The 13630-nt window shown below is 49.0% G+C and overlaps 1 long non-coding RNA gene across 1 annotated transcript; it reads left to right on the top strand.

Annotated features, from left to right (window-relative positions):
* The first annotated feature begins 10315 nt into the window (after window positions 1-10315).
* On the top strand, window positions 10316-12195 carry LOC136569362 (uncharacterized). The gene is made up of 2 exons (XR_010785340.1): window positions 10316-10419; window positions 11253-12195. It is a non-coding gene; the product is annotated as an uncharacterized lncRNA (long non-coding RNA).
* Window positions 12196-13630: the final 1435 nt, after the last annotated feature.

Raw genomic sequence — 13630 nt, 5'->3', positions numbered from 1 at the left:
TTTGGGAATAAGCTTGGCAAAGTCTTTTCAACCTGTATAGGTGACCCTCTACATCCTACTGTGATAGTTCTTGAATTCTTGTTAAGTATGTCAGAGGTAAAAGGTGCCATTTACTACTTCCCTGTACTTCATGCCATTTGCAGATGTGAACATTAAACAAACGTCTCCTGATCAAGTAAGACTAAACAAGTGAAAGGTCAGAGGGATGGCAAAGGCACACAGAACACTTATTCTGTATGGATCAGACAGCATCTGCAAAAATGGACAAATACGTTAGGATTTCAACTCCTTTGACCTCCAGAATGGATATGTCCTATGCTTCTGGAAATGGTTCCCTACTTGGATGATATATAAAAGTATTGTTATGACTATTAATCATGACTATTAATATTAAAATGTATTTTATACTTTCTAGAAACCCTCTGATACTCTGAGTTCTGTGAGTCAGCTTGAAAAGATGTTTCAGAAGTCCCAGAACAAGCCAGACCTTATCTTCAAATTGCTTTTATTACTGTTTTTGTTCCTTGCACTCTGTACTGGCTGTGTGCCTCCCACCACTAGATGTATCCCTACAACAAAACATGTATTTTGTATTACAAATGCCCTGAGCAACTTCAGCTGTGCCTGCTTTGAGCTTGGGAGGTACCCCCTGCCTTCCACTCCCCCCGCTATTGCTGGGAGTTGAAACGGATGTCCTCCAGAGGTCCTTCCAACCTAAATAATTGTATGGTTCCCTGACCTTGTGTTTTAGATGCTGATCTGTCATCCCAGGCATTTTTTCATTATCTTTCCCTCCCGGAGTTGTTCTTGCTCGGATTACACTTTGCATACCCTGCTTGCCTTTCAGCGGCAGAGTCCTTGATCCTGTGGCTGAGTGCAGCGAGAGCCTCATATTTTGTGTGTTGCTTTTGAAGCCTTTATTGAAAACTCGTGTGTTCTGCAGTGCTAACAGCATCTCGGCAGAGGCCAGGCTGCCGCTGCGCCGATGCTGCTGTACATCCTGCTGACCAAAACCGGCTCGGGGTTTCCTTATTGTTTCCCACATTTCCACTCTCTCTGCTCTTACACTCGAGAGATCTTTAGGCATGGGTTGGGGTTTTTTTGTTTGGTTGGTTTGCATAGCATCTTGAGCAGCGAGATCGCCATCAGTGAGGGCTCCCAAGCAAAATAAGAAGAAATAATGTAATATCACTGAAGAACGTGCTATGCTGGTGATTTTGTTTGAGTTTATCTGGCAGTCTGCAAATACTAAAGTCAGGCATAGCTGTCACTGCTTTTACCTGTTTCAGACAGTGACAGTGACAAGGCAGTTGTAAAGCCTCCCTGCACTGCATACGCTGTACCCTGAAGCACAGGCAGTCAACCCTCCTCCACTTGAGCCCCTGAAACACAAAGGAACGAGGAAGAACTTTTCTCCCAGGGAGGTCAAGGGGTGGAGGGAGAGGATCAAACTTTTCACCTCCAGGTGATGATAAAAGAGGTTTTTTAACATCATGTGAGGAAAAAAAAAAAAAAAAAAAAAAAAGAAGAAAGAAAAGAAGGGGGGGGGGGAGGGGAAGGGAGGCGGAGCTGAGGCGGCCGGAGGAGGCTCCGCTCCCGCCCCGCTCCCCGCCCGCCCCGCGCTCTCCGCGGCCAACAGCGGCCCCCGGCGGCGCCTCGGGCCGGAGCGGCGGGGCCCCCGAGGGGCTCCGGGCACACGGACCCCCCGGCGCCTCCGCTCCCTCAGCACCGGCCCCCTCCGAGATGCACCGGGGCAATGCAGCTCCTCTCAGCTTTTGGAAGAAAAGCAATTTGTAAGGGAAAAAAAATGTTAATAAAGGCAAGAAGCTGTAAAACTGAGGTAGGTAAATGTGTGAGTGTTTCGTCGCTGGGAGCAAGGGGAGAAAAGGACTTAATTTTGTTGTCAGGATAGTAACATCCCCGTAAGGTGTTAAGAACAGAATGAAAAAAACTTCTGGAAATAATCTAGCCCGTGGCACGGGTCAGGGTCTTCCTGAGACTTTTTACCTGATCAGAACCTGGCAAACGTTGAATTCACACATTTAGGGAGCACTTCGGTAAATGAAAGCACAGCCCCACAGAAGGTGTCGCTGCCCTGCACTTTGAGTCGAGGAATGCCTGACTGACTTTTCCCCTCCTGGATTCCTTGTGCATAGGTGCCACGTTGTCCTTCCTTACACAATGACAGATTGTTTTCCCCTCAAAGTCCCTTCTTCATTCACTATGTAGGAAAAACATCAAGACAGATGAGAAAAAGAGACGAAAAAAGTCACAGAGAGAGAAAAAAAAAGTGGCGTTTCCTCCCGGTTTTGGGGGGTTTTTTATACTGTATACAAATCCATCAGCTGTCTACCACACATATGTGAACTCTATTCTGCAAACAGGGCTCCTGATCTCCTGCTTTTCTGTAGTGTTTACCATCCCTGCTTCCAGTGGCTTTATAAATTTGAATCAATGTCATTCTCAGGAGGCCCATTAGCTGATAAGGTATTATTACAATTTTATAGGCAGGAAACTTAGTAGCTAAAATGTATGTTCTGAACTACTTCAGATGCCACTTTCTGGAGGGCTATATAGCACATATCCATCGTGTCACTCCTGTTGATTTAAGTCACAAATACAAGACCTAAGCAATTCTGTGAACCAAACACCAAAGCCTCATGATAAGACTTCCTTCCTCTATAGGAAGGAGCAAAGGAGTGGTGACTTTGGGGACAATTTGGTGCATGTGCTCGTGCTCAGTATCACCTGGGGGTCTCGGAGCAAAGGGCAAAGCTGTGAAGGTGGTGGCAAGGGGTTCACAAATACTGTGTTATGAGGAGATTGATTTTTTCAGATGCTTCTATATCAGTGTGCAACATCTAGATAATGAGCAAGGGGAATTAGACATTCTCATTGATGAGCATGCATTTGATATAATTAGCATTACAAAAAACCCGGTGGGACGATTTGCATAATTTCAGCGTGCTTGAGTCCCCAGCTACAGCCTATTCAGAGGCGACAGGGAGGTTTAAAAAAAAAAAAAAAAAAGAGAGAGAGAGAGAGAGAGAGGGAGAAGTATTGGGGAAACATGCTGCTACAGCTGAGGGACAGCAGTCCCTGCAGCACAGCTGGTGAAAGCAGCACTGTGTGCCCAGGATACAGAGCTAGGGGGTGGCATACATGCTACGGGAGACCTGCAACTGGAAAATGTGTGGGAGATATTTTGCAGTGATGATGCCTGATTATCACTTGCCAAAATTACTGGTGACAATTTGTAGGCAGGGAAAGGACCTGCACTGCCACAAGCCAGTTTGTTTGGGGTCATGTTGCAAAAGGTGGCAAGGCATTTGCTGTTGGCCTGGGAAGTGGAGGTTGTCTTCTTGACCAGGTCACCTTATTTGCACATCTGGAATGTAACATGAACCACCAAGGAGCACACTTGGTGCTCCAAAAGGACCTCCCTCCAGAGGGGGGAAGTGATGTGGGGAATTATTCAGGAAGAAACACAGTGAGAGAAAAACATCAGTGGATCTGTGGCTGGTTACATGAAGTTTATTACCTAGTGAAAGAGCCCACAGCTGTAATCAAGGGGAAAATGCCATCTTAGTCAGAGGTAATGTGACTGAGAAATTTAGAAAGTAAAGGGGTAAGGCAGACAAAAAGTGGCATAGGCCATTCTGTCATTCTGCACTTTGTACTTTCTAATGGTTGTAGTTATGTACCAGGACAGGATAATTTCTGCTTTCCTATAAGAATGCCACATTCAGATTGTCACTGTGTGATGCTGAAGTCCTATCACTGGTATTCATATGGTTTTCTAAATGGTGAGGGAAAGTTATGGCAATGGGTGAGACATCATGACTTACTGGACAAGGAAGAATTAAATATAGGAGAAGCAATAGGAAAATTCTCTGGCTACTTAATTTAGAAATGATATTTATTGACTTTAGTTTCACATTAACTGCCAGTAGCAATATATCGTCAGTCTGGTAAGTGGATCATTGCCACAGGCAGGGTGACATCAGTGCTTCAAAGGGAAATGGTCAGGCTCATCACTCGAGCTATTTTTGAAGCTTTGGAGGGCCCTGTCATAGATACAATTCTCTGTTTCACTTTCTTCCAACCTGACCCTGTGCTCTCTGTTCCCTCCATACTGTCCTTCCTCATACCATTTTCTGGACATGCAATCTGAAAGTACTAAGAAAAACTACTCTTGCAAAAACCTGAGGGACTCTCCATCAAAAATGTAAAAAAAAAAGAGCAATTTCCCAAGGACACCAAAACACAGGATGAAGCTGATTGTGCCTGCCTTTTTCACCACTTTTATTTCTGTCCTTGGGTTGACTTCTGTAGCCCTCTATAGGGGGTAGCCTTCACCAACTTAAGAAAATAAAAAATAATTTAATAAAGAAAAATGTTTCCTACTGGCTTGTGTTTAGCACAGGGGTGGTATTAGTGATCCTGAGAAACAACTTCCTCAGTGCTGATGGTTTGATCTGCCTGAGTTTTGTACTGCTTTTCCTGCCTGTCAGGGTGAGCAGGGTGGTGGGTGTGGATCTCAGAGTCTGACAGACAGCTCTTCCCCATGCCAAGCTCCTGCAAGCAGCAGAGCACTGCAGAGGGCAGTTGTCCTGCTTTGTGTTTCAAATTGCCAAGGCTGCCTATGAGACATCAGACTGCAACAAAGCCTGAAAGAAATGGGAATGGCTCTGAGACCTATTGGAGAAGACGCTTGTGCTCTTTATCAGAGGAGTATTTTGAGAAATCAACAGCACAGTGACCCTACCAAGAACACAGGGTCTTCATAGCACGGGCTCTGTGCTTGGATGCCACGGCAAAGGTCCAGAATGGCCTTTTGTCTCATCTTCTTGGACTCATGCCACAGTGATGGATGCTTTTGGAAGCTGATGGGGCCTTGCTTGTGTCTGAACCTGCAGCCATTTGGAGCTCACAGCCTGCTGATCTTGTGTAGCTCCTGGGTGCAGCCGATACTCCTTGTCCTGCACCGAGCCTGCATCAAATCCATCTGAAGTTCCTTTCCCAGACAGATTAGGGAATTATTTCCAAGGTATAATTTTGTAGAGAAAGCTAGTCAAGGAAAGTCAGCATCTCTTTCTTATATTTTGTTGCTCCTACAGCTTCTCTGAGGGAGGGAAGGCAGGGGAGAGGGGAGGGACAGGGAAAGGGGAAGAAGAAAGCTTGAGCATCCATAAAAGGGGTCAAATTACAAAAAGAGAGATTCCACTTGCCTGCACATGCAACTAGGGCAGGGTAAACTGGAAACTTTGTTGGTGAGGTGCAATGTCCTTGTTTTGGGTATCTGGTGGAGTATATTTGGCTGTTGACTAAAGAATTGTTTTTAAAAATACGGTAGCACAAGACTTGAAGACCAACTTTAACATCTGACATTGTCCTTATCTGCTGCTCTGGGAAGTTTCTTAATGTCATTCTTGTTTCTGCTTCAAGTCTAGGTGACTGCATCTGTCAGCAAACATACCAGGTGTTGTTGTAGAGACAGACAAACCTCTGGGAATGGCACACCTCATAGGGCTCAGTCACTCTCAGCCTGTCCCACTTCACCCTCTGTGGCTTCACAGATTTTGAAAAGATGAGTAAAGCAGAAGAATCACTCAGCCTTCAACAAATTTTGGATGGACCACATCCAGATCTGGTGTCCCTGTCTCCTGCCCATCAGCAACTCTGATGAAACCCCCTACAGCCTGGGCAGCAAGCAAGTGTGAAGGGCAGGTATGGAAACTTTAGGTGGAAGTGAGCAGAGCACATAGGAATTAGGAAAAGGTAGAGCACAGATGCTGGGAGCACCTTATTCCTTTTATATATAAAGAGCTTTCTATCTGGTCTGCTTACTCAACCCCTCCCCCCCCCCCCCCCAAAAAAAAAAAAAAAAGCCAGGATTTGTTAGGCACAGACTTTAAAAGAGACAGTCCTCATTCATTTGGTCCAGTCCCTGTGACATTACCAAGGAGTCTGGAAAGGGAGCAAATGAGAATGTGGGGACCAGGAGGGATGCTCTTTTGGCCCTAAGATGGTCTCAGGATGTCATGTATGGGTTGGTGAAGGAATCAGATCTTTTTTAGGACTAACTGATTTGTGGGTTTTTTTCGTGTGGAGAATGACAGCTTGGAAACTGTTGTAGAATCCCCTCTGTCTTTTTATTCTTTTTCTCTCTCTCCTTTAACATTTCAGGATAGAAGTGCTGCCAGCCCCAGGATTCCTGAATCATGACTCAACAATGAGGAGATACAGGAACCTAAAGGTTTGCTTGTGCCCCTGGAACAAGATGGACAATAGTGCTTGTTTGGCCACTCCTTGCCCACCCCCCTGCCTCAAGTCTCCTTGTTCGGTTATCTGAATGCTCTTCCTGCTCTTTGGTTCCTTAATGAGTCTGGCACAGCTTGTTCTTTCCTATCTCCACATCCAATGTTGTTACACCCCTCCTACCATTTTTAGCTCCTCTTTTTCTCCTCGTTTTGCTGGCTCCAACACTGCTGCTCTCTCCACAGCTCCCAAGACTAGCTGCTTGCTTTTTCAAATAGTCTTCCCTCTCTCTAGGCCCTGCTTCCACTACAGCAATCACTCCTGACTTTTATAATTCCATGTACTCTAATTTTCCATCTAGTCACATTATTCAGGTTCTTTTCTCCATCCCTTTGTTTTCCAGTAACCCCTTCTGTCTTTATCCTCACAACAGACAGTATCATAAAGCTCCTGGCCCTCATCTATTCTCCATGTTTCCCTTCCTCAAGGGACTTGCTGTTCTCCTTTCACTCAGCTGCTCCTCTTCCCCCTGCCTGGCCCAGAGCAGTCACCAGTGGCCGGGTCCCTACACAAGATGGCTGGCACTCACACAACCTTATCCCACCTTTGTGACACAGTGTTGACAGCAGATCTTGGAAGAACTACACAGGGAAAAATCTCAAATGTCCCTACAGAGCATGTGTGAAATGGATTTTTTTTTTAAAGGCTTATCATTGATCAAAATTTGGCATGGATTTTTATGGGGATAGTGAGTAGTGTAGCTCTGACGTAAGGACAGCTCCCCTTCATAGGTTTCAGTTTCCTCCTCCAAAGCAGTTGGGCAAAAGACTGTTCTTTTTAACATACACTTTAACACTCAAATCCAAAATGTTTTGCTCTGCCTTTTTTTATTTCTCCCTGAGTAGACTTAATGTACAGGCTGAAGCCATATTTAAAAAGAAAACAAAAATTATAAAAAAAATCAAATGTAGGCAGACAGCCAGAATGGAACATTTCAGCTCCAATCATAAAAATTACAAGCAAGTGAATGGTTTACAGTGGGAATGCCCAGTCTATCTAATTCCATCTCTGCTGGTAAATTTCTCCTTGCTAAAACCTGCACTTTGAACTTGCCACTCGGGGATCAATCACATCGCTGTCCCTAGCAGCTTCAGAATGAGGCAGGAATACAGGACTTGCTTTGCCATAGATCAGGGCGTCTCAGAAGCTTTGTCTGAATTGTGAGGCAGATGGGGAAATGAGGCCTGATAGCTGGAAACAAATTCACACACAAAGCCTAAAATATTTCTGTGGAAAGAGAGAAGGTCAAAGGCAAAAGCTGGAGCTTTTCCTAACGTGGTTGGTCTGTTAGCAATGTCACCAGTGTAAATCAATCCATTTAAAAACAGTCTTGTCACACCTCCATAAACAGCTAATGTGGACATGTTCAAAGCCTCACCTAAGACAGCACATTTTGAAGTGGTATAATTAAATCTGGTGTATTCTTAAAGGATGAGGCACCTGTTCCCTGAGTGCAATCAAACTGAGAGCCTGCAGGCTGGCATGGCTCGCTGCCCGGGATGCCGATGCCATTCCTGTGCCCGCTTGCAGCTCACAGACGCTGGGTGGCAACTCTGGCTCCTGCAGAAATGCAGCTCCTGCTCCCTGGGGCAGCAGCCAGGCTGCAGCAATCACCCTGGCTGCCTGTGAGAGGTGCAAGACGACGGGAAAGGCTGCACGGCACAGCACCTGACATGGTGGCTGAGGAGAACAGGAGGAGAGGAGGAAATGGCTGCTGGCAGGGCAGGCAGGCCCTGACAAGTGGGATGCTCCAGCAGGGTCTGTACACGGCCACTGCAGTCAGAACAGCCCTCCTCCTGCAGCTGTTGTGCCATGAAAAGCTGGACTTCCCACTGCAGCAGGCAATGAGCAGGCACATCTGCTCTGTTGCCAGAGCCAAGAGAGGAGCAACATCTACTGCAGGAGGTCAGTAGTGAACAGCCAGGGGACAGGAGCACCCAAACTGTGACAGATTTTCACTAAGCAAATGTGTCCCCAAACCACAGATTTATCCAATTAAAAGCCAGGCTTGGAGCAGTTCAACCTTGTCCTCTGCATTAGGCATTCCTGATGTTTTACTAAACAGATGCAAAGTTGCTTTAAATACATCACATGCAAATGGTGTGGTATGGACCATGGAGTGCAAACTAAAGCTCTATGTTAACACAAACTGGCACGACCTCACTTGGTCCTTTAGCAACTCTCTAGGTAAAAGAAGGAAAAAACAGGAATCTTCCCAAGGAGGTAGGCTGGAGACCAGCTTGATAGGTGCCCAAGTGCACAGAAACCTTAAGAAAGCGCGTGGGAAGAATTGTCAGAAGGACTCAGGTCTTCCATTCTCTGAGTCCAGAGCTCCCTCTCCAAGGCAGTGGAGTGCTGCGTGTGTTTGCTCGCTTGTTTCTCACAGATGCCAGAGGATCATCTGCAAACAAAACGTATGACAGGCAGAATAAAACGGGCAGCAATTTGCAGACTCCATCCTCGACTGCCTCATGCTCCCCTGCAGACGCTTTCCCTGTAAAACAGATCTGCCACAGGGGGACTCCCTGTAAAACACAGAGTTTGCAAAGGGGGCTCCTGCATTTGCTGCCGGAAAGCCGACAGACAAAGGGACCACACCTCGGCAGTACTGCCGGTGCCGGTGGCCACCGCTGGGGCTGCCGGTGGGCACGCAGCCACGGGCGTGCTCCTGGCAGACCCCTTCTCTGGTTTCACCGGGGCGAGGCCCGATGGAGCACCTTCCCCACTGGAAGCAGCAGCAGCCATGGGTTTCTCACAGGGAAAAGAGAATGCTTCCTGCCTTTCCGTGCAGCAGCATCTGAACTTGCTGCTGCTGCTGCTCTAAGACCTCATCCCTTGGAATGTTCTACCAGGATCTGACTGAAGGGATGCAGGCATCTTTACTGCATCCCATCCAACAAGGAAACACCTCAGTCTCTTGTCACTGTACATTACTACTTCCCAGCCCACCTTTTAATCCACGAAGTCTATAATTTGTAGCTGTCGTTCAGAGTGTGGGGAATTACAGTTTTTTGGTTCTTTTCTGTGTATTAGCCTTTTACATGTCATTATTTCAGCTTCTGGGGCATACACTTCCTTTTCTTCTCTTAGCTATCAGGACACATGTGCTGGCTTTAACAAAAAGTAAACGTTGCGAGTGCTGAGCTGTACTTGTAACAGCAGGTAGTGAAAGAACCCAGAAGAATGGAGCAGCTCCAAAACACTCCCTGCAGCCCATAACACTAAATCCAGTTGGGGCACAAAAGCCAGGATGGGGCTGAAAGCAAAAGCCAAAGACAGCAGTAAAAACTGCCTTCAGAAATAAAACATATACACTCAATATGAGCAGATGGCAAGATGTGGAGTTGGAGTTATCTTCCATACCAGGCGCAGGATAACGCGGATGTGAGTGGATAGGGAGCCGACCCCAACGCGGCACACAGTGGCCGTAGGCAAGGAGCGGGAGGCCTTTCCAACGGCAGCACAGCACCTGGCAAACTAGGTCAGGGCTCAGTGGTCACAAAGGCCATGCCAGCGTGGCCCTGGGCCCCTGGGCCACGGGGGCTCCATCCGAACCAGACACGCACCCATCGTGTCACGGGCATCATGGCACGGCACAGCACGACACTTGCTCCAGCTTTGTGCTTTTCTGCTGACTCGATGGTGGCCGGGACGGCGGGCAGTGCCTGGGCTGGGGGTGGACACCGAGGGCTGAGTGAGGAAGGCACAACCGCGGCGAGGGGCCCGGCACGGGCTGGGGGCACCAGGACAAGGCTCTGGGAAGGCGCGTGGCCAAGGCAGCAGCTGGGGCAGCACCGGCTGCCGGGCTGCCAGGTGAGGGGGAAGCCAAAGAGGAGCACGGCGGCGAGGCTGGGGCGAGGAAGCGGGGGCAGACAGGAGCGGGGAGGTGCAGGGGAGGGGAGGGGAGGGGAGGGGGCCGGGCCGGGCCGGGCCGAGCGGGGCAGGCGAGCTCTGGCCCCCGGGGTCAGGCCTCAGCCGCGGCTTTATGGCATGGCGGGCGGCGAGTATTATGGGATGGCGAGCCCTTCTGCGCGGGGGGGAAGGGCGAGCCGCGACTATTATGGGATGGCGAGGCCTCCCGCGACCGGAGGGGGGCAGGTGGGTGGCAGGGCGTATTATGGGATGGCGGGCGCTCGTGCCGCCGGGGGGAGTATTATGGGATGGGGAGGATACCCCACAAGGAGCGCGGGGGGGGGGAAGCGGGCGGCTATTATGGGATGGCAGGGCCCGCCGCAGCCCCGGCGTGGGGCGAGAGTATTATGGGATGGCACCATTCCCAGCGCGGTGTGACCGGGCCACTATTATGGGATGGCTCTACCTTGCGGCGGGGCTGCCTCTCTGGGAAGTATTATGGGATGCAGCAGGAAGGAGGAGGGGGCGCTGCGGGACGGCGGGGGGAGGCTGCAGCCCCAGCCAGGCTTCCTGGCGGTGCCCGCCGGGACCTCCCCGCGGTGCCCCCGTCCGGCCCCGGCCCCGGCCCCCCCTGCCCTCCTCAGTCGGGACCAATAAAGCCGGCAGGGTATTATGGGATGGCGCGGGGGTGGGGTGGGGGGTGGTTGCCATGGTGTGTTTCCCGTGGGTGGCTATTATGGGATGGAGTCGCCTTTGTGAACTATTATGGGATGCGGGGTGGGGCCGCGCGGGCCCCGCCGCCCCCCGGGGCAGCGCGGCGGGAGGATGGGAGCGCCGGGATGCGCCGGGCACGGGGCACAAGCCGGGGCGGGCTCCTGGCTGCCGGCTGCACGTGGGCTCCCGAGGAACCCTCGGCCGGGTCCCCAGCATGGCGAGGCTGCGGGCTCCTGCTTGCCCTCGCAAGCAAATTCTCACCCCAGCATAGCTGAGGGGGGGAAAAAACCCACAGCCATTCAAACTGGGACTGTGAAGCATCTCAGCGTCTCATTTGTACATTAGTACCAATGTATCGTTTTTAGGACGAAAGTTGCCGTCTAAGTCGAAATGTCACAAAGCTCTGACTTCTAAGTTCGAGAAGCGTGCACAAAGATGGCACAAAGCAAGACATGTCCCTGCACGGTCCATCCCAGAGCACATGTGATCCTTGCTTTCTGCACCGGGGGCACAGCCCCAAAGTACCCGGTCTGGTTCTTGCCCGAGATGAGAGGAAACCTCCTCCGGACACGTGTGCCTGTGGCAGCTCTGCAAACCCCTGCCCGGTTTGGAGCCCATGGTGACTTAGTAGGTATCACCATCGAGATTTGAGTCCCCTCCTCTCCAGCCAGCCCGAGTCCATCAGCTCTGCTCAGCAGCAGTGCTATTCTCAACCCAGCCAAACGGGGAATGCAACCTCCAGGCTAATTAGCAGCGTTCCCTGGAGCACAAGTTGTTGCTGGGTGCAGCGCTGGAAACACCTCTCCCAGATCCAGCTGGATGTAGGAGATGAAGGAGAGTTCTGTCCCAGCCTGTTTTTTCAGTGTTTCTGCTAAATGAGCTCAAGAGATGTGAGTCGGTGTTAGTGATTTTTTTTGCCAGCATGCACCAGCTTTGATACAGGAGGCAAAAATAGGTATGGCAGAACTGCAGTCCAGGCAGCTCAAACCAGTGGGGTGTTGTTGCAGCCCCTTTGAGACCGCTGGCTCCTTCCCTGGCTGGATCCAACTATTTGTTTCATGAAGAGGGGCATCTCTAAGGCACTTTCGGGAAATGAGAACCTAAAAATGGTAACTAATAAGCATTCTTAACTTTCGTGTGTTGCTTGCAGCTTTTGTTGTTCATTATATACATAATTCTATGTTAAAAGACTGGTGTCAAAGTCAAATTTTTATAATTGCAAAATAGCATTTGTTTTTTACGCCTTACTAAGTGCCTCCATCTTCAGGAAAAAAAAAAAGTGAAAATAAACATGGAAAATTCGAATCTGAGTATCTGATGTCTGGCAAAGTTCTGAGTAACTGAAAACAGACTTGTGATGGAAAATATCGAGTAACCTTAGCTATAGGTGTCAGTACCAAGTATGTGATGTTTTTTAAAGCAAACAAACCAGCGAAGCACAGGAGATAGAGATCAGCCGTTCTGATTTCCAGGGGGCTGAGCAACCCCCAATCTTCTCTGTCTCTCCCCCGCCTGGTTCTGTGCAGCCAGCCCTGCCTGCTGCACCGTGCACGTCTGGCTGACACGGTGCGGCTCCGGCTGCGCGGCCACGCCGCTCTCCCTGCCCCCTCCTGCTCCTGGCAAAACAGGAGACGAGGCTCATGACGAGTGCTGAGCGAAGTCTGAAATGCTCTTCCCCTAACGGGAAGTAGATGCAGAGTCACGCTGGCATATGGGCAGCCCTCACCTAGGTGGCTGTTAGAGAGTGACTCGGTCCTCCATTGACAGTAGGATGTTCTCAAAAAAGGAGCACATGTTCCTGACCTTATTCTGGTTGTATGCTCCAAAATCCTGTGTGTGCAAGTCTCTTTCTGCCTCTTGTTCCAGTGGCATTTGTCTGCTGCAGGAGCGGCTCCTTGGACATGACAGGAAGGGCTGTCTTTTCTCCACAAAACCAGGAGACTTTCCTGTGTCATTTTCTGCCATGTCTGACACCAAAGTAAAGACACTTCCAGTGGGCTAAGAAAGTAAGCTCATGCTTTTCTTTGAAAAAAAACCCACTCAAACTAAATAAGCAAAAAAAAAAAAAAAATAGAAGGGGGGTGCATGATGAAGAAAACAATAATGGAAATTGGTCATTTAGATTTCCTTAGCTTGCCATGGAGACTTTGTAAAAAGCTGAGAGTGGAGAAGTGTATCCTGGGCAGAAGAAAAAGCTTTTGTAATGGTAGGGGAGACTTGCAGAATCCAGAACAGTTACTTTAGCTAGTGCTGGAGATACAGAATTCTCACAAGATAGTTTAAAATGGGGGCAGGGGGACTTGGGTGTTGAAGAGACACAGACTCTGGGACAATAACCGGATATTGAATGAAAGTTTGAACCATTTTCTTGCTAATTCCAAAGTAAAAATTATCTATCTCAGAGTTTGATACCCCCTCTCCGCTCAAAAAAAATTATCTAGGGCAAAATTCTCTACTTTACCAAAGAAAAAACAAAAAGGGCAAGGCTTCTCAGAAATCCTGGCATCTTCAGGGTTCCTTCTCAGAAATGGTAAAACCTTAGCTCAGTCATGGTGAGCCTCAGTATGATCTGGAGAGCCTACAGGGCTGCTGAATGGCAAACACCAGGAGTAAGTCCATCCACATTAGTTACAAACAGTCATAACTAGATTAAAGGAAGAGGTGAAATGTAGCTGCAGCCTTTGCAGAACAGCATCACATTCACAGGTACATCGGGGGCTGCCAGTTTTACGCAGACACTGAA

Source organism: Molothrus aeneus, chromosome 2 (genome assembly GCF_037042795.1).
Source record: "Molothrus aeneus isolate 106 chromosome 2, BPBGC_Maene_1.0, whole genome shotgun sequence".
NCBI lineage: Eukaryota > Metazoa > Chordata > Aves > Passeriformes > Icteridae > Molothrus > Molothrus aeneus.
The sequence above is the reverse complement of the archived record's forward strand: the minus strand, read 5'-3'. Positions and strand labels throughout refer to the sequence as shown.